This window comes from Schistocerca piceifrons, chromosome 3, assembly GCF_021461385.2.
Source record: "Schistocerca piceifrons isolate TAMUIC-IGC-003096 chromosome 3, iqSchPice1.1, whole genome shotgun sequence".
NCBI classification, from domain to species: Eukaryota; Metazoa; Arthropoda; class Insecta; order Orthoptera; family Acrididae; genus Schistocerca; species Schistocerca piceifrons.
Genome location: NC_060140.1, coordinates 338,801,242 through 338,819,742, shown reverse-complemented (window position 1 = coordinate 338,819,742; position 18,501 = coordinate 338,801,242). Strand labels below are relative to the sequence as shown.

At 40.6% G+C, this 18,501-nt stretch overlaps 1 protein-coding gene across 2 annotated transcripts in view; it reads left to right on the top strand.

The window, feature by feature from the left end:
* The window catches only part of LOC124789121 (slit homolog 2 protein), a 642,438-nt gene that overhangs the window by 314,018 nt on the left and 309,919 nt on the right, over positions 1-18,501 (top strand). The window lies entirely within an intron of this gene.

Genomic DNA, 18,501 nt, shown 5'->3' with positions numbered 1-18,501 from the left:
GTATTGGTTATCCACAAACCAAGTGATACTAAATCCGCTGAGAGCCTCAATTTAGAAACTTGAAAAAATATTTGAGGAAAATTTCTGGTCGTTAGCTTGTGTTCTAACGTTCTGAGCTCAATTCCAAACCTCTCTGCAGTCTTACTTGGAGCTAGCTGCAGGACAGTACTGTTCGTAGTCCCTAGGGTGGCGATATTAGCATTTTGAGATCCTGTCTGTGGTTAACGAAAATACAGATAAATTCATTTCCTTTCCTTTCAGTTTCATCTCCAACATTTCAAATACTGCAACACTCATTATAGTCTTCCACATTACACAAATATTCAGTGAACATGTAACGAGCGAAGCAGCGTAGTGGTTAGTATACTGGACTCCCATTCTGGAGGATGATACACCAGATTCTCGTTCGGTCATCACCATTTACGTTTCCTGTTGTTTCTCGATTTCGATGAAAGTAAATGCCTGAATGGTTGCTTTGAAAATTCCATTCCTGACTAGCTTGTCCACCTTTGTCCCCGCAATACGAACTATGGGTCAGTCACTGAAAACTTCTTCATCCACGTGAAGCTGACTCCTACACTTCGTTTTGCAAACGATATTATAGTGAGTCATGATGAAATCTCCAGGACCATGGGCGTGCACTTCACAGAGGTCTTAACGCTCCACTCATTACCGGGTATTGGATGATAGACATTTTTCCAGATAGACAGAAGAAGCAGTAAAACAATTAAAAGGATTGACGAATGAAACCCAAAAGGCTCTTTTGTTACCTCTAATAATTCTACGGCTCTCTGCGCCCATCTGTTGTTATTTTACACAGGTCCCCATCGTTGGATGGCGCTCAGAGATGCAGAGAGGACGTCTGCATGCAGGAATTGCGTGCTGTTTTAACACTGTTAAACACTGCATTCAGTCGGGAGAATCAATCGTGTGGACAATTTGTTCCTTTTACGAAAGATTGCGAATTCCAAATGTGTACGAAGCCTTTTTGGACGATTTAACACAGACTCAGTGATTGCAGGCTCTCTTCGACACAGCTGAAACTTCCCCACTAATTACAGGGCAAACGTGATCATCAAATGATTCAGAAAAAACTCATTCGTTCATTCACTCCAGAACAAAAAAAAAAGTCACAAACCTTATTTATGAAGGAAATTGTGTATTCAATCCATCTCCATTACGTGTCCAGATCTCCGGTGATTCCACGTCTTAATTATTTTCCGTTTACAGTCCCTTTCTCTTCAAACAAACCGCTAGTGGCAAAAATGTTAATTGGCTCGCTTTAGCGAGAAGAAAAGCAAAATATGTATCTCTCAGAAACACGTCAATCCCTCAACAGATACTCCAGAAGCTGTCCTAGTTACCACTCCAACAACCAAGGAGAATGCATATATGCATCTCTGTTATTTCAAAGAATAAACGCACTAGAAAATACTTTGGCGTCGTCGAGCTGTCGCCGCATATGTTACGAGAAAATCAGATCAGATACTTTTCCAAAGTGAATGAATGTGGATGGTTTGATTGACAATGATTAATTAGTGCGTGGTAGCGGGTATTTTCTGTGGGGACATTACAATGCCCCTCGCAGCGAGCGAAGTTTGTGAGCCTAATTTTGATTTACCTAACACACTTCGCGAGCTATCTATTAGTGTGGGTAACCCGGAAGTGATGAGTGTCAGTCCTCCGACTGAAAAAAATTAATTGTGTTTAAGCCAGACGAAGAAAAGAAACATTGAAAACAGACGAAATGAAGCGACAGGTACCGCGGCTGTATTGCATTTACGTGCATCAAGGTGTTATGTTTGCTGTGCACAACCAAGGAAGACGATCTTTCATGAAACTGTTATCAGGGTCTACCCATTCGGGAACTTTCTTAAGCAGGGAAACCTTGGAAAACCTCTTAAGCCTAGACCCCCAGTCTACGGTACATAGAAGATAGGAAAGCCTACAGAAGAGAAAAAATAATTTTGAAATTAATCTCTAAATGAAAGATAGGTATCGATTTATATAACGATGTGGAGAAGAGTGATTTGTGCCTCTAGCCAAAAAAAATTTTACAATAAATAACTCGAGGGTTTTTTTTTTTTTTTACAATCTTGTTCCCAGGACAATATCTTGCGGTGCTGAAACTCCCCCGGATCTTGCATGTCCCCGACGTCCACATTTGTAGTCGGTCTTCTACGCGGCCCACAATGGGAAGAGTAGAAGGGACAGGGATACCAGATTTCACATGCAACATTCATTCCAAAAGAATTAGCAATGACCGAAAGGGAAACTCTTCCTGTAAAAGAACTGGTTAAGTTGCACCGTCCAAGATTCTCCTTTTTGAAAACAAAATCCCTATGGCTTCATGCATCCGTTTTCTTACGATGTACTGCAAGGAATTTAGCCATTGACTTAAGGTTTCCATTTATCGATTGACTAATGCTGTTGCCGAAAACATCATAATATTTACTCTAGTTTGAATTTTCTTTTGGACTTCGCATCACCACTTGTGGTTGTAAGTCCAAAAATTCTGACACATTTTCTGTCAATGATTTATTCTTCGTAATTTAAAGGATTCATGCAACTTGCAGTAGATTTTGGATTCAAATCATCGAATAATGGAAAGTGTGGTTCATTTTATACAAAGACATAATCCATCATTTCCTTGAAAAGTCATATCATTTATCTATACTCATAAAATTTTTATCCTAAATACATATATTTCTCCGCTTGATTGCTGTAATGTAAAAGTTATTAGTAGTGAGGAATGTGGATTCACTTCTTTCATTTATTCTCTGATTAATCCGGCATTCATACATGCACATATATGGAAATGGATTTTCAAACAAAATTCCAAAGTGAACAAGACCCATTAAATAACTACTAATTCTATGAATCTTAGTTTCTTTTGACATTCAACAATAAATCAAGAGCCCTTAACGTCTAATTATGACACTTTTTTGAAGTTCAACATCAATCAGTTTCCCCTCGCGTTTGATGCGAGTCTCTTACAAAGCACATCTGTGTCGTCTATATCGATTCTAACTCTCACGCCGACTTCAATTGTTTTGCGCGGGAAATTATTTTTGCGGCGTTAACCGTCACTCATGATTCACTGCCTAAACGCATCACTTCACACGTTTACACATCTAAGCGTGTACTTGAAATTATATATGAAAATTCACTGGGAACCTCTTTTGATTATGCAGCGTCATTTTCGGGAAACATTTCTTTCTTCTTGAAGGTCATTCAGATCCTTTATAAAACTTGAGGACATTAGCAATGCTAAAGTTCCATGTTTACCCAAACACATGGGAAGCGTATCTCAACTATCTTCTTTACAGCACTCGATAGTAATAGTTAGTCACTATTTCTACAATCTGTGTCACTGATTAATTATTTCAGTTTAAAGTTTTCTAACACTAAGCACACACAGTTTATTGTTATGTTTTTACGAGCGTTCATCTCTGTCACTCACAACACCATTCCTCCCTATCTTCTAATCTTCATTAAATTTTTTCAAGTCGCTATGGGAAAATAACCCTTTAATTTTGTTAGATCCCGGGTATGCTAACAGATAAGCCCCAGGGGTCGGAATTTGTAGAATGATGTATGGGCCAGTATATAATAACTCCCATTTCTTTATACTCTTCTTTATTAAGGATGATTTGGTATGTCTTTTGACTAGTACCTTCTCTCCGACGTGGTACGCCTGTACCTTCTTGATTAATTTGTCATATTGTTGTTTTCTCTGATCAGCCTTTTGCGTCATATTTATGACGGCTTGTCTTCTTTTTTCTTCCCAAGGCATCTCAGTTTCCTGAGTTTTGGGCATATGTTCAGTCCAGAAGTTTTCTTCTTTTGCCTCGAACATCAATTCATGAGGTGTATATCCAGTGGAGGAGTGGGGCATGTTGTTGTATATCTGCTCAATATTTCCTTTTGAACTTGAGCCTTTAACCTCCAGGGAACAGGATAGGGAGTTCTACAATACGTTTCGTGCGGCTTAACGTAGAGATGGCATATGTATCCCTTAATAACTCCTGGCCTTTCACCAAAAACGTTTTCATACGTTAATAATAATTCATTGAGCTGCTTCTTCTGATCTTCGATAATGCAGTCGGCTTCATTTAACTTTTCAAACACTAATTGACCGAAATCTTCTTTGACTTGGAACTCATTAATTACGTGCTCTTTCGAATTTTGGGCCGTCCTGATTACTTGCACACTGATCCCACAATTATATTTTCTCGTAAGGCTTTTTTTCTCAACAACTCTAACTCAATTTCTTGTTTATTAACATTCAACCAAATTTTTCCTGTTTTAAAATCCGTTCTGCATCCGTATTGACGTAGGCTGTCGACTGCGATAATGCAATCTACCACCAAATTTTTCACAACAAGGAATGTGCTTAATATTGCTACATTTCCGAATTCCACACCAAGTAGTGACTGCACCTTTACATTAGCCGATCGAGCCCCAACGGCGCCTATTATTCTGCAATCATGAACTGAAAATACTGGTACTCGTCTTATATTTCTGATCCTGTTGAATAGTGCCTCCGAAATAACATTTGTGGTTGCAGCTGTGTCTCAAACCGCCACTATAGGCATGGTCTCCATAATGACTTGCACTTCGGCTACTGCCACCTGTTCCTTATCCTCATCTTGTGGTTCTAAGTCTTCGGTTCGTTCATCTGCCAGTAATCGTCCATCATTATACGTTAGCATGGGTACACATATCCTGTTGCCCCTCAACCAATTGTTGATCGCTCCTCCGGGGCACGAGTGGGTCCTTACAAGTTTGTTGGATTTTGATTTGTCTGCTGGTTGACATCATCCGTCACTTCAGTAATTACCGGTTGATTCGTAGATGTCCGTCCCCACTGATGTTGGCTATTTGAATTCATTCCCCCCGGTTGATTCCACTTTCTATTATTGTTATTATTCCAGGCTTGGGATCTGAAATTTCTTTCGTTCCCCCACACGGGATTGTATCTTTTCCCGTTCCTGTTGTTCCTTGAATAGCCCCTCGCAAGATCATTGCCGGGATTACTATTGAGATTTTGAGGGGTTTCTCCATTATTTAACGATCTCTGTTCATTCCCTTTAAGTGTCGATTGATCGCCATTGGTATAACACATACTTCCACCTTGCCTACCGTTTGGCGGAGGTTCTATCTCCCTATATTGGAATCTGTTATTATGGGCTTTCTGGTTGTTCTCTTCGATAATATCTATATGGTCTAACGTCGTGAGGAACGACTCCAAGTCTTTGTCGTTCCCGTAAATCAATTGATTCCGGATGCTAGTTGGTAGTCTTGCCTTAAGTATGATTATTATGTCTGGCAAGGGCATAGGTCTGTCCCAGTATCTCGTTTTATTTATATATTTTTCGAAATACTTTCTAAGGCTTCCTTTCGAAAAGGAGAAGGGCTCTGGGTAGCACAGCTCCTGCCTTAGGCGTTCCTGTACCCCTTCTGACCAGAACTTTGCTAAAAACGCCTTCTCAAAATCGTCATATGTCGAGCAAACAGAAGTCATGTCCGAGGCCCAGATCGCTCCCGAACCTTGTATATATCCTGTAGCAAAACTGATCTTCTGCCACTCCGACCAATTTCTGGGTAGCACTCCTCTGAAACTTCGAATAAAAACAATTGGATGAACCCCCCTTTTGTCAGGGTTAAAAATCTGGAATTGCCGATTCTTTTTCATTTTTTCTTCGGCATGGCAAAGGCTTTCGTAATCTCCGTTAGATAAAAATTCATGCGAACAACCAGCTTGTGGCAATTTAATGTTTGAATTACTTACACAAATCGGTATTGTGTGTGAATGGGCAGTAACTGGCTCTATAGTCGCTGCCAACTTCTGCTGCTGCCCTGTATTCATTTGTTCTGAGCTTTGTTGTGAAGCGCGGATCGACTCTTCTATCGTTTGTTTCCAATGCTCCAAATCAGCACCTAACTGCTGTCGCATCTCCACAAGTCCTTTCGCAAACAAATTCTCTTCCTGTTTGCCAGATAAACTCTGAAATGCTGCCTTAACATTTTGCTCAACGTTTTCACACATTATCCTTCTGTTTTCTAATGTGATTTCGGATAATTTACCCGTTAATACGTTAATTTGGTGGTCTATAACGTCTTGACGCTCTGTCAGATGTTCAACGCTTTCCTTTAGGTTAGCCTGTGTACGTGCCAATTCAGGAAGTTGCGAAATTGCACATGACATGGCGTCTTGCTTTTGTACTAATTGCGGAACCATTTCCACTTGTTCCCGTACAGTATCTATCTTAATAGCCACATACTCCTTCATTTCGACACGTACGCGGTGAGTAGATTCCTTACATTGTGCTTTCACCAATTCTATTTGTGTAGTTAATTTTCCTTCCGTCTCTTCGGCCTGATCTTAGAGTTCCTTGGTCTTCGCCTCTATCCGCTGCTCTAATTCGGAAAAACTGTCTTGTAACTGCTGCTTAATCTCAGTCTGGACTAATTTCATTTCTTCTTGAGTTTGAGTGACTGTCACTAATTGTGCTTTAATATCGGTTTTCAGATTTTCCTGCCCTTCAGTAACTGAGGCTAATTTCGCGTTAATGTCGGTTTTCAGATTTTCCTGCCCTTCAGCAACTGAGGCTAATTTCGTATTCAAATCATTTTGCCCTTCAGTAACTGAGGCTAATTTCGTATTCAAATCATTTTGCCCTTCAGTAACTGAGGCTAATTTCGCGTTAATGTCGGTTTTCAAAGTATTCATGCTCTCGGTTATCATCTGCATCTGTCTCATGATAATTACCAATGGATCTAATCCATACTGCGTACTTGCTGTTAAACCTCCAGCCGTGTCTACAGGGCGTTCTATTGCGCTATCTGTAGCCATCGGTCCTACAACACTTCTTACTGCATCATTATTATTAGTGCTAACAGCTGAAGGCTGTTGCGTGCTGCTATGCTCTGCTTGACTCATCCTAAACATTGCCCTAGTTAAAACCATATAAATGTTCTACTGTCACTATATATAACTCCCTTCTACTGTCACTATATGTAACTCCGTTCACACAAGAGTACTTCTGTGTTTACTTTCTTAATGTACATATACAGATAAATGCAACTGGGACAGATCAATCAAAACACATCTAACATGAACACAATTAATCAATGTTCAAATATCAAATATCACTAAACAGAAAAGCGTATACTTCAACTATACTAGCAAGCTTTAACATTAAAAACATAGATCTGGCCTTTTACTGTGCGCCCAGCGTGCAGTCTTTCGGCTTTATTTGTAGATCCAATTATATCATCTGCGAGTATTTCCTCTCTTTTCCAAACGTCAGTTAGGTTAGCTCGTCGTAGTTGACATGAAACAAAGAACAAAATTATTTTAGCAACGTCCAAAAACGTGTCCTGTCACGGATTGGCCATTTTAACACTGTTAAACACTGCATTCAGTCGGGAGAATCAATCGTGTGGACAATTTGTTCCTTTTACGAAAGATTGCGAATTCCAAATGGGTACGAAGCCTTTTTGGACGATTTAACACAGACTCAGTGATTGCAGGCTCTCTTCGACACAGCTGAAACTTCCCCACTAATTACAGGGCCAACGTGATCATCAAATGATTCAGAAAAAACTCTTTCGTTCATTCACTCCAGAACAAAAAAAAAAGTCACAAACCTTATTTATGAAGGAAATTGTGTATTCAATCCATCTCCATTACGTGTCCAGATCTCCGGTGATTCCACGTCTTAATTATTTTCCGTTTACAGTCCCTTTCTCTTCAAACAAACCGCTAGTGGCAAAAATGTTAATTGGCTCGCTTTAGCGAGAAGAAAAGCAAAATATGTATCTCTCAGAAACACGTCAATCCCTCAACAGATACTCCAGAAGCTGTCCTAGTTACCACTCCAACAACCAAGGAGAATGCATATATGCATCTTTGTTATTTCAAAGAATAAACGCACTAGAAAATACTTTGGCGTCGTCGAGCTGTCGCCGCATATGTTACGAGAAAATCAGATCAGATACTTTTCCAAAGTGAATGAATGTGGATGGTTTGATTGACAATGATTAATTAGTGCGTGGTAGCGGGTATTTTCTGTGGGGACATTACAATGCCCCTCGCAGCGAGCGAAGTTTGTGAGCCTAATTTTGATTTACCTAACACACTTCGCGAGCTATCTATTAGTGTGGGTAACCCGGAAGTGATGAGTGTCAGTCCTCCGACTGAAAAAAATTAATTGTGTTTAAGCCAGACGAAGAAAAGAAACATTGAAAACAGACGAAATGAAGAGACAGGTACCGCGGCTGTATTGCTTTTACGTGCATCAAGGTGTTATGTTTGCTGTGCACAACCAAGGAAGACGATCTTTCATGAAACTATTATCAGGGTCTACCCATTCGGGAACTTTCTTAAGCAGGGAAACCTTGGAAAACCTCTTAAGCCTAGACCCCCAGTCTACGGTACATAGAAGATAGGAAAGCCTACAGAAGAGAAAAAATAATTTTGAAATTAATCTCTAAATGAAAGATAGGTATCGATTTATATAACGATGTGGAGAAGAGTGATTTGTGCCTCTAGCCAAAAAAAATTTTACAATAAATAACTCGAGGGTTTTTTTTTTTTTACGATCTTGTTCCCAGGACAATATCTTGCGGTGCTGAAACTCCCCCGGATCTTGCATGTCCCCGACGTCCACATTTGTAGTCGGTCTTCTACGCGGCCCACAATGGGAAGAGTAGAAGGGACAGGGATACCAGATTTCACATGCAACATTCATTCCAAAAGAATTAGCAATGACCGAAAGGGAAACTCTTCCTGTAAAAGAACTGGTTAAGTTGCACCGTCCAAGATTCTCCTTTTTGAAAACAAAATCCCTATGGCTTCATGCATCCGTTTTCTTACGATGTACTGCAAGGAATTTAGCCATTGACTTAAGGTTTCCATTTATCGATTGACTAATGCTGTTGCCGAAAACATCATAATATTTACTCTAGTTTGAATTTTCTTTTGGACTTCGCATCACCACTTGTGGTTGTAAGTCCAAAAATTCTGACACATTTTCTGTCAATGATTTATTCTTCGTAATTTAAAGGATTCATGCAACTTGCAGTAGATTTTGGATTCAAATCATCGAATAATGGAAAGTGTGGTTCATTTTATACAAAGACATAATCCATCATTTCCTTGAAAAGTCATATCATTTATCTATACTCATAAAATTTTTATCCTAAATACATATATTTCTCCGCTTGATTGCTGTAATGTAAAAGTTATTAGTAGTGAGGAATGTGGATTCACTTCTTTCATTTATTCTCTGATTAATCCGGCATTCATACATGCACATATATGGAAATGGATTTTCAAACAAAATTCCAAAGTGAACAAGACCCATTAAATAACTGCTAATTCTATGAATCTTAGTTTCTTTTGACATTCAACAATAAATCAAGAGCCCTTAACGTCTAATTATGACACTTTTTTGAAGTTCAACATCAATCAGTTTCCCCTCGCGTTTGATGCGAGTCTCTTACAAAGCACATCTGTGTCGTCTATATCGATTCTAACTCTCACGCCGACTTCAATTGTTTTGCGCGGGAAATTATTTTTGCGGCGTTAACCGTCACTCATGATTCACTGCCTAAACGCATCACTTCACACGTTTACACATCTAAGCGTGTACTTGAAATTATATATGAACATTCACTGGGAACCTCTTTTGATTATGCAGCGTCATTTTCGGGAAACATTTCTTTCTTCTTGAAGGTCATTCAGATCCTTTATAAAACTTGAGGACATTAGCAATGCTAAAGTTCCATGTTTACCCAAACACATGGGAAGCGTATCTCAACTATCTTCTTTACAGCACTCGATAGTAATAGTTAGTCACTATTTCTACAATCTGTGTCACTGATTAATTATTTCAGTTTAAAGTTTTCTAACACTAAGCACACACAGTTTATTGTTATGTTTTTACGAGCGTTCATCTCTGTCACTCACAACACCATTCCTCCCTATCTTCTAATCTTCATTAAATTTTTTCAAGTCGCTATGGGAAAATAACCCTTTAATTTTGTTAGATCCCGGGTATGCTAACAGATAAGCCCCAGGGGTCGGAATTTGTAGAATGATGTATGGGCCAGTATATAATAACTCCCATTTCTTTATACTCTTCTTTATTAAGGATGATTTGGTATGTCTTTTGACTAGTACCTTCTCTCCGACGTGGTACGCCTGTACCTTCTTGATTAATTTGTCATATTGTTGTTTTCTCTGATCAGCCTTTTGCGTCATATTTATGACGGCTTGTCTTCTTTTTTCTTCCCAAGGCATCTCAGTTTCCTGAGTTTTGGGCATATGTTCAGTCCAGAAGTTTTCTTCTTTTGCCTCGAACATCAATTCATGAGGTGTATATCCAGTGGAGGAGTGGGGCATGTTGTTGTATATCTGCTCAATATTTCCTTTTGAACTTGAGCCTTTAACCTCCAGGGAACAGGATAGGGAGTTCTACAATACGTTTCGTGCGGCTTAACGTAGAGATGGCATATGTATCCCTTAATAACTCCTGGCCTTTCACCAAAAACGTTTTCATACGTTAATAATAATTCATTGAGCTGCTTCTTCTGATCTTCGATAATGCAGTCGGCTTCATTTAACTTTTCAAACACTAATTGACCGAAATCTTCTTTGACTTGGAACTCATTAATTACGTGCTCTTTCGAATTTTGGGCCGTCCTGATTACTTGCACACTGATCCCACAATTATATTTTCTCGTAAGGCTTTTTTTCTCAACAACTCTAACTCAATTTCTTGTTTATTAACATTCAACCAAATTTTTCCTGTTTTAAAATCCGTTCTGCATCCGTATTGACGTAGGCTGTCGACTGCGATAATGCAATCTACCACCAAATTTTTCACAACAAGGAATGTGCTTAATATTGCTACATTTCCGAATTCCACACCAAGTAGTGACTGCACCTTTACATTAGCCGATCGAGCCCCAACGGCGCCTATTATTCTGCAATCATGAACTGAAAATACTGGTACTCGTCTTATATTTCTGATCCTGTTGAATAGTGCCTCCGAAATAACATTTGTGGTTGCAGCTGTGTCTCAAACCGCCACTATAGGCATGGTCTCCATAATGACTTGCACTTCGGCTACTGCCACCTGTTCCTTATCCTCATCTTGTGGTTCTAAGTCTTCGGTTCGTTCATCTGCCAGTAATCGTCCATCATTATACGTTAGCATGGGTACACATATCCTGTTGCCCCTCAACCAATTGTTGATCGCTCCTCCGGGGCACGAGTGGGTCCTTACAAGTTTGTTGGATTTTGATTTGTCTGCTGGTTGACATCATCCGTCACTTCAGTAATTACCGGTTGATTCGTAGATGTCCGTCCCCACTGATGTTGGCTATTTGAATTCATTCCCCCCGGTTGATTCCACTTTCTATTATTGTTATTATTCCAGGCTTGGGATCTGAAATTTCTTTCGTTCCCCCACACGGGATTGTATCTTTTCCCGTTCCTGTTGTTCCTTGAATAGCCCCTCGCAAGATCATTGCCGGGATTACTATTGAGATTTTGAGGGGTTTCTCCATTATTTAACGATCTCTGTTCATTCCCTTTAAGTGTCGATTGATCGCCATTGGTATAACACATACTTCCACCTTGCCTACCGTTTGGCGGAGGTTCTATCTCCCTATATTGGAATCTGTTATTATGGGCTTTCTGGTTGTTCTCTTCGATAATATCTATATGGTCTAACGTCGTGAGGAACGACTCCAAGTCTTTGTCGTTCCCGTAAATCAATTGATTCCGGATGCTAGTTGGTAGTCTTGCCTTAAGTATGGTTATTATGTCTGGCAAGGGCATAGGTCTGTCCCAGTATCTCGTTTTATTTATATATTTTTCGAAATACTTTCTAAGGCTTCCTTTCGAAAAGGAGAAGGGCTCTGGGTAGCACAGCTCCTGCCTTAGGCGTTCCTGTACCCCTTCTGACCAGAACTTTGCTAAAAACGCCTTCTCAAAATCGTCATATGTCGAGCAAACAGAAGTCATGTCCGAGGCCCAGATCGCTCCCGAACCTTGTATATATCCTGTAGCAAAACTGATCTTCTGCCACTCCGACCAATTTCTGGGTAGCACTCCTCTGAAACTTCGAATAAAAACAATTGGATGAACCCCCCTTTTGTCAGGGTTAAAAATCTGGAATTGCCGATTCTTTTTCATTTTTTCTTCGGCATGGCAAAGGCTTTCGTAATCTCCGTTAGATAAAAATTCATGCGAACAACCAGCTTGTGGCAATTTAATGTTTGAATTACTTACACAAATCGGTATTGTGTGTGAATGGGCAGTAACTGGCTCTATAGTCGCTGCCAACTTCTGCTGCTGCCCTGTATTCATTTGTTCTGAGCTTTGTTGTGAAGCGCGGATCGACTCTTCTATCGTTTGTTTCCAATGCTCCAAATCAGCACCTAACTGCTGTCGCATCTCCACAAGTCCTTTCGCAAACAAATTCTCTTCCTGTTTGCCAGATAAACTCTGAAATGCTGCCTTAACATTTTGCTCAACGTTTTCACACATTATCCTTCTGTTTTCTAATGTGATTTCGGATAATTTACCCGTTAATACGTTAATTTGGTGGTCTATAACGTCTTGACGCTCTGTCAGATGTTCAACGCTTTCCTTTAGGTTAGCCTGTGTACGTGCCAATTCAGGAAGTTGCGAAATTGCACATGACATGGCGTCTTGCTTTTGTACTAATTGCGGAACCATTTCCACTTGTTCCCGTACAGTATCTATCTTAATAGCCACATACTCCTTCATTTCGACACGTACGCGGTGAGTAGATTCCTTACATTGTGCTTTCACCAATTCTATTTGTGTAGTTAATTTTCCTTCCGTCTCTTCGGCCTGATCTTAGAGTTCCTTGGTCTTCGCCTCTATCCGCTGCTCTAATTCGGAAAAACTGTCTTGTAACTGCTGCTTAATCTCAGTCTGGACTAATTTCATTTCTTCTTGAGTTTGAGTGACTGTCACTAATTGTGCTTTAATATCGGTTTTCAGATTTTCCTGCCCTTCAGTAACTGAGGCTAATTTCGCGTTAATGTCGGTTTTCAGATTTTCCTGCCCTTCAGCAACTGAGGCTAATTTCGTATTCAAATCATTTTGCCCTTCAGTAACTGAGGCTAATTTCGTATTCAAATCATTTTGCCCTTCAGTAACTGAGGCTAATTTCGCTTTAATGTCGGTTTTCAAAGTATTCATGCTCTCGGTTATCATCTGCATCTGTCTCATGATAATTACCAATGGATCTAATCCATACTGCGTACTTGCTGTTAAACCTCCAGCCGTGTCTACAGGGCGTTCTATTGCGCTATCTGTAGCCATCGGTCCTACAACACTTCTTACTGCATCATTATTACCAGTGCTAACAGCTGAAGGCTGTTGCGTGCTGCTATGCTCTGCTTGACTCATCCTAAACATTGCCCTAGTTAAAACCATATAAATGTTCTACTGTCACTATATATAACTCCCTTCTACTGTCACTATACGTAACTCCGTTCACACAAGAGTACTTCTGTGTTTACTTTCTTAATGTACATATACAGATAAATGCAACTGGGACAGGTCAATCAAAACACATCTAACATGAACACAATTAATCAATGTTCAAATATCAAATATCACTAAACAGAAAAGCGTATACTTCAACTATACTAGCAAGCTTTAACATTAAAAACATAGATCTGGCCTTTTTTGTGCGTCCAGCGTGCAGTCTTTCGGCTTTATTTGTAGATCCAATTATATCATCTGCGAGTATTTCCTCTCTTTTCCAAACGTCAGTTAGGTTAGCTCGTCGTAGTTGACATGAAACAAAGAACAAAATTATTTTAGCAACGTCCAAAAACGTGTCCTGTCACGGATTGGCCATTTTAACACTGTTAAACACTGCATTCAGTCGGGAGAATCAATCGTGTGGACAATTTGTTCCTTTTACGAAAGATTGCGAATTCCAGATGTGTACGAAGCCTTTTTGGACGATTTAACACAGACTCAGTGATTGCAGGCTCTCTTCGACACAGCTGAAACTTCCCCACTAATTACAGGGCCAACGTGATCATCAAATGATTCAGAAAAAACTCATTCGTTCATTCACTCCAGAACAAAAAAAAAGGTCACAAACCTTATTTATGAAGGAAATTGTGTATTCAATCCATCTCCATTACGTGTCCAGATCTCCGGTGATTCCACGTCTTAATTATTTTCCGTTTACAGTCCCTTTCTCTTCAAACAAACCGCTAGTGGCAAAAATGTTAATTGGCTCGCTTTAGCGAGAAGAATAGCAAAATATGTATCTCTCAGAAACACGTCAATCCCTCAACAGATACTCCAGAAGCTGTCCTAGTTACCACTCCAACAACCAAGGAGAATGCATATATGCATCTCTGTTATTTCAAAGAATAAACGCACTAGAAAATACTTTGGCGTCGTCGAGCTGTCGCCGCGTATGTTACGAGAAGATCAGATACTTTTCCAAAGTGAATGAATGTGGATTGTTTGATTGACAATGATTAATTGGTGCGTTGTAGAGGGTATTTTCTGTGGGGACATTACACTGTGTCCACCATGGGTCTGGGGTTTGTCACATGAGGGAAAATGTTCGGTAAGTGGAACGTTCAGTGGCTGAGAGGATCACTTTCGTAATGTATTCTACCTGGACGTAACTGCTGCGTAATTGTTGTTTGTAAAAGGTCACTAATGTAGATCAAAGCTTCCAGTCAGTTTTACAAGGCTGCCAAGCCGTTTTACGCATGGATTGTACGTGCTTCACCACGTGAATTACGCATCAGACATGGTTGCTCGAAGGTGTGATTGCACAATAGACAACTCTAGACGGTGAGCAAGCTGTGAGCTGCAGAAAGAGAGAGGCGGGTGCGATAGCAAATGTTCAGAATCTTAAAGAAATGTAGGTTCGCCTGTGTTGTTGGTAGCGATATTAAGCTGGTCCAGAATGCCTGATAGGGGCAGGCCCGCTACACACGCTCTAGAAGAGTCCCAGATGGAATGGTGGTCATTTCAGTGACCGAGCACAAAGAAAAGGTGTTGTGAGATGGGCGATAAGCTCTAGTATATCAGCCCTCGTAAGGACGAGCGACGGGGGTCTGTGGTTTTCGTAAAGCGGAAATATAATTCTGGGAAGTAAAATATGGACAGCAGGAGAGCCGAATATTTCAATGGCATGATCTGGCTATGGACGTTGTCTCGGATGAGCCTCGTTACACCCCCGTGAGGCATAGCTCCCTCTCTGGGAGGAAGGTCGTGATGTATTGCCAAGCCGGCCGCGGTGGTCTAGCGGTTCTGGCGCTGCAGTCCGGAATCGCGGGACTGCTACGGTCGCAGGTTCGAATCCTGCCTCGGGCATGGGTGTGTGTGATGTCCTTAGGTTAGTTAGGTTTAAGTAGTTCTAAGTTCTAGGGGACTGATGACCTAAGATGTAGAGTCCCATAGTGCTCAGAGCCATTTGAACCATGTATTGCCAAAAAGTGTGGGGGATTCTGAACTTACTAGCAGCTGCAGTTCTACCCTAAGAAACCTGATGCTGCATACATTCCATCAAAGAATGGCTATATTAAAGAATAGCAGATAGTAGTTTCGTTATTGGCGACTTCCTTGGCAGCTTTGGAACGTCTAGTTTTGTATACGTTTGAATACGCGATTCAGAATCAGATGGATTATGTTCCAATACGCGTTCAGGGATTTTAAAATTGTGATGTTGAGCTGATGATCTAAGAACTGTTTGGCCATATCCTGTTATAGGCCAAGACAGTGCCTAACTGACGGACGGTGTCATGGATGCTTCCGTATGACAAATATCTGCTCGGCAACAGTAAGTGAAACCCTCGTTCTCACTCAGATCTCCTGAATATCCCGCTTATCGAGATACACAGGGCATTCTCACGACAAAGCGGCGTGGTCTCCTGTGGAGTTAATGAAACTGGGGAAATGGGCGTGCAGTCTCGCTCTCTATCGCAGTTTACACATTCTGCTGCCCCACTCGATCGAATGTGAGAAATAGAGTACGTAAATTCGCTGTCTACACCCTTCGTAACTTTATTGATTGCTGTTACGCTCTAATCATACAGATATTCTTAGATTCGCCCCTTGGTCCGCCCATCAAGCAGCCAAGTGGTAACAAAACCGAGTGAGTATTTCAGTATGCGATGGGCTTCTATTCGAATCGGTTATTCCTAGGTGAGTGTAGCTTCTAAAGGATTTTGGGCCTGGAGCGCACTTACTGTCCCGATTAGGAAAGTTCCATTTCGTAGGCGACATAATTACTTCACTGAACTTGCAGTTGCGTCCACATTTTACTGAATGATGTATGGACTTACCTTAACAAAACTCTTACCTTCTTCCACGCGTAACACTCATTAGCAAGGTGCTGATCGAAAAGATATTATTTCGTTATTTCTTTCCGGTTGTTTGACAAGGCTGAGAGAATTGGTTAGGTGGTCATTGTGATTCGATCCCCTCCTATTGCCGATGATGCGATCATTTCCTCTGGGAGTTCCTGAGACTGGAATAGTAACTCGCGTTAAGTGACTGGTCACACCTTAGGTGACACCTCTCAAAGTCCAGACGGGAGGGCTTAAGGGCCTATTGGCGATCTGGAAAGTGGCATATCCAGCAGTTACCCCTTCCTTTGTCTTGCTGTTACCAGCGTGTACATGCATGCCTTACCTGTTGACTCAACTGCTGGGAATCACACACTACCTAGTTACTCTTTACGGGTCAGATATGTGAACTGGCCTTTTAAAATGCACAGACAGGCAGACAGGAGATCAAAGAAACGTCAAAACACGCACGCACAGAAAATGAGTCCCCTAAAGTGTTCTGCTATTTGGACAGCAAAATTACTGACGAAGGCCGAGGTGGGCAGTGTATAAAAGGTAGACAATAAGACAAACATTTTTGAGAAACGGAAATATGTGAAATTACTACTATAACATAAGTTTAACTGTTAGTAAGTCATTTCTGGACGTATTTGTGTACACTGTACCCTCGTAAAGAAGTGAAATGTGAACTATGAACAACTCAGAACAGAAGAGAATAGAAGCTTTTGAAATGTCGAACTTCTTCAAACATTGAAGATGAGACAGGTAGATCAGATAACTATTTAGAAAGTACTAAATCTAATTGCGAATAAAAGAATTTTGCTTATGAAGACTATTTCTTGTCAACCTCAGATCGATCGCAGAATTAAAACCACAGTAAAAATGTTATGAAGCTTTGTGCAGATGTGTTGTACAGTGTCTCTAGTACGCCCATCGATCGCGTAACATGGCACTTTTGAGTTATGAGTGGACAGTGAACATGTAGAGATGCTAAGAACAATAGAGCCTTCCATCATGTATGAAGTGCCTGCTGAGGGATTCCGCCTCATTTCATGCAGCCCACATAACATGACCGTCACGTGTTTCCTTCTTCATGACAGTGGTCCTTCGCACACTGCTGGTGCAAGCAACAACGACGCTGCTGCACAGTTTTCGACGGGAAATATTTGATAACCCACCGTAGTTGACTCCCTTTGACTTTCATCTCTTCGCTCACATGAGCCACTGGCTTTGAGGACAGCATTTTGGCACAGACAACGAGCTGTAGACCAGCAAAGGAATTGGCGGAAAGCACAGGCGGCTATGACGAAGGTATTGGGTAGCTGGTATGATGCTACGACATATGTCTATGTCGAAATGACGACTATGTAAAGAAGCAGCTGCAAGGTGTAGCTGAACGTTGCAAATAAAATATTACTGATCTTCCTTTTTTTTTCAAAAGTGATGGGAGATTGAAAACAAGCCCTCGTATAACTTGACTAAAAGAAAGGAGTAGTTGATATAACACATCTTGAAGCATCAAGGAATCTTCAATTTGGTAATGGAGGAAAGTTCTGGAGGGAAAAAAATTGCAGAGGAAGACCGAGTTTGGCTACAGTAAGCAGTTTCAAATAGACGTAGCTTGAAATAGATGTGTGTCCGAAAAGTTCGTAGACTGAGTTTATTCCTAGTGTATAAATGATGTCAGCGTAATAAGTACGGTGGCAGCTTAAACTAATAAAACAGAAGTTGTGTGTATGAACATTCAGTTGGGAGTGAGAAGTGTGAACATGTGGCTAATTTGTCAACGTTATGGTATCAAAAATCGCCATGGAGCAACATCTCTAAAACAAATGTTCAAGAAATTCTCCAGAACGTTTTGAAGAAGAGAAAAACGTGGGCAATATTTGTCCTGCACACTTGCCTATTGATCAAACAGCGACGAGTGGATTTTTCCTGTGACTTGATTGTGATGCAATACGCGGACAGTTCTTTTCTGAAAAAAAGACGTCACGAGTGATTTTGGTGTAATCAGTACAAACGACTAAAAAACGAAAAAGTGCAAAAATTCATATGAAAGGAGAACATTTTGACGACATAGACGATATTTAAATCAGTGTGTGGAGCGAATTGCACAAA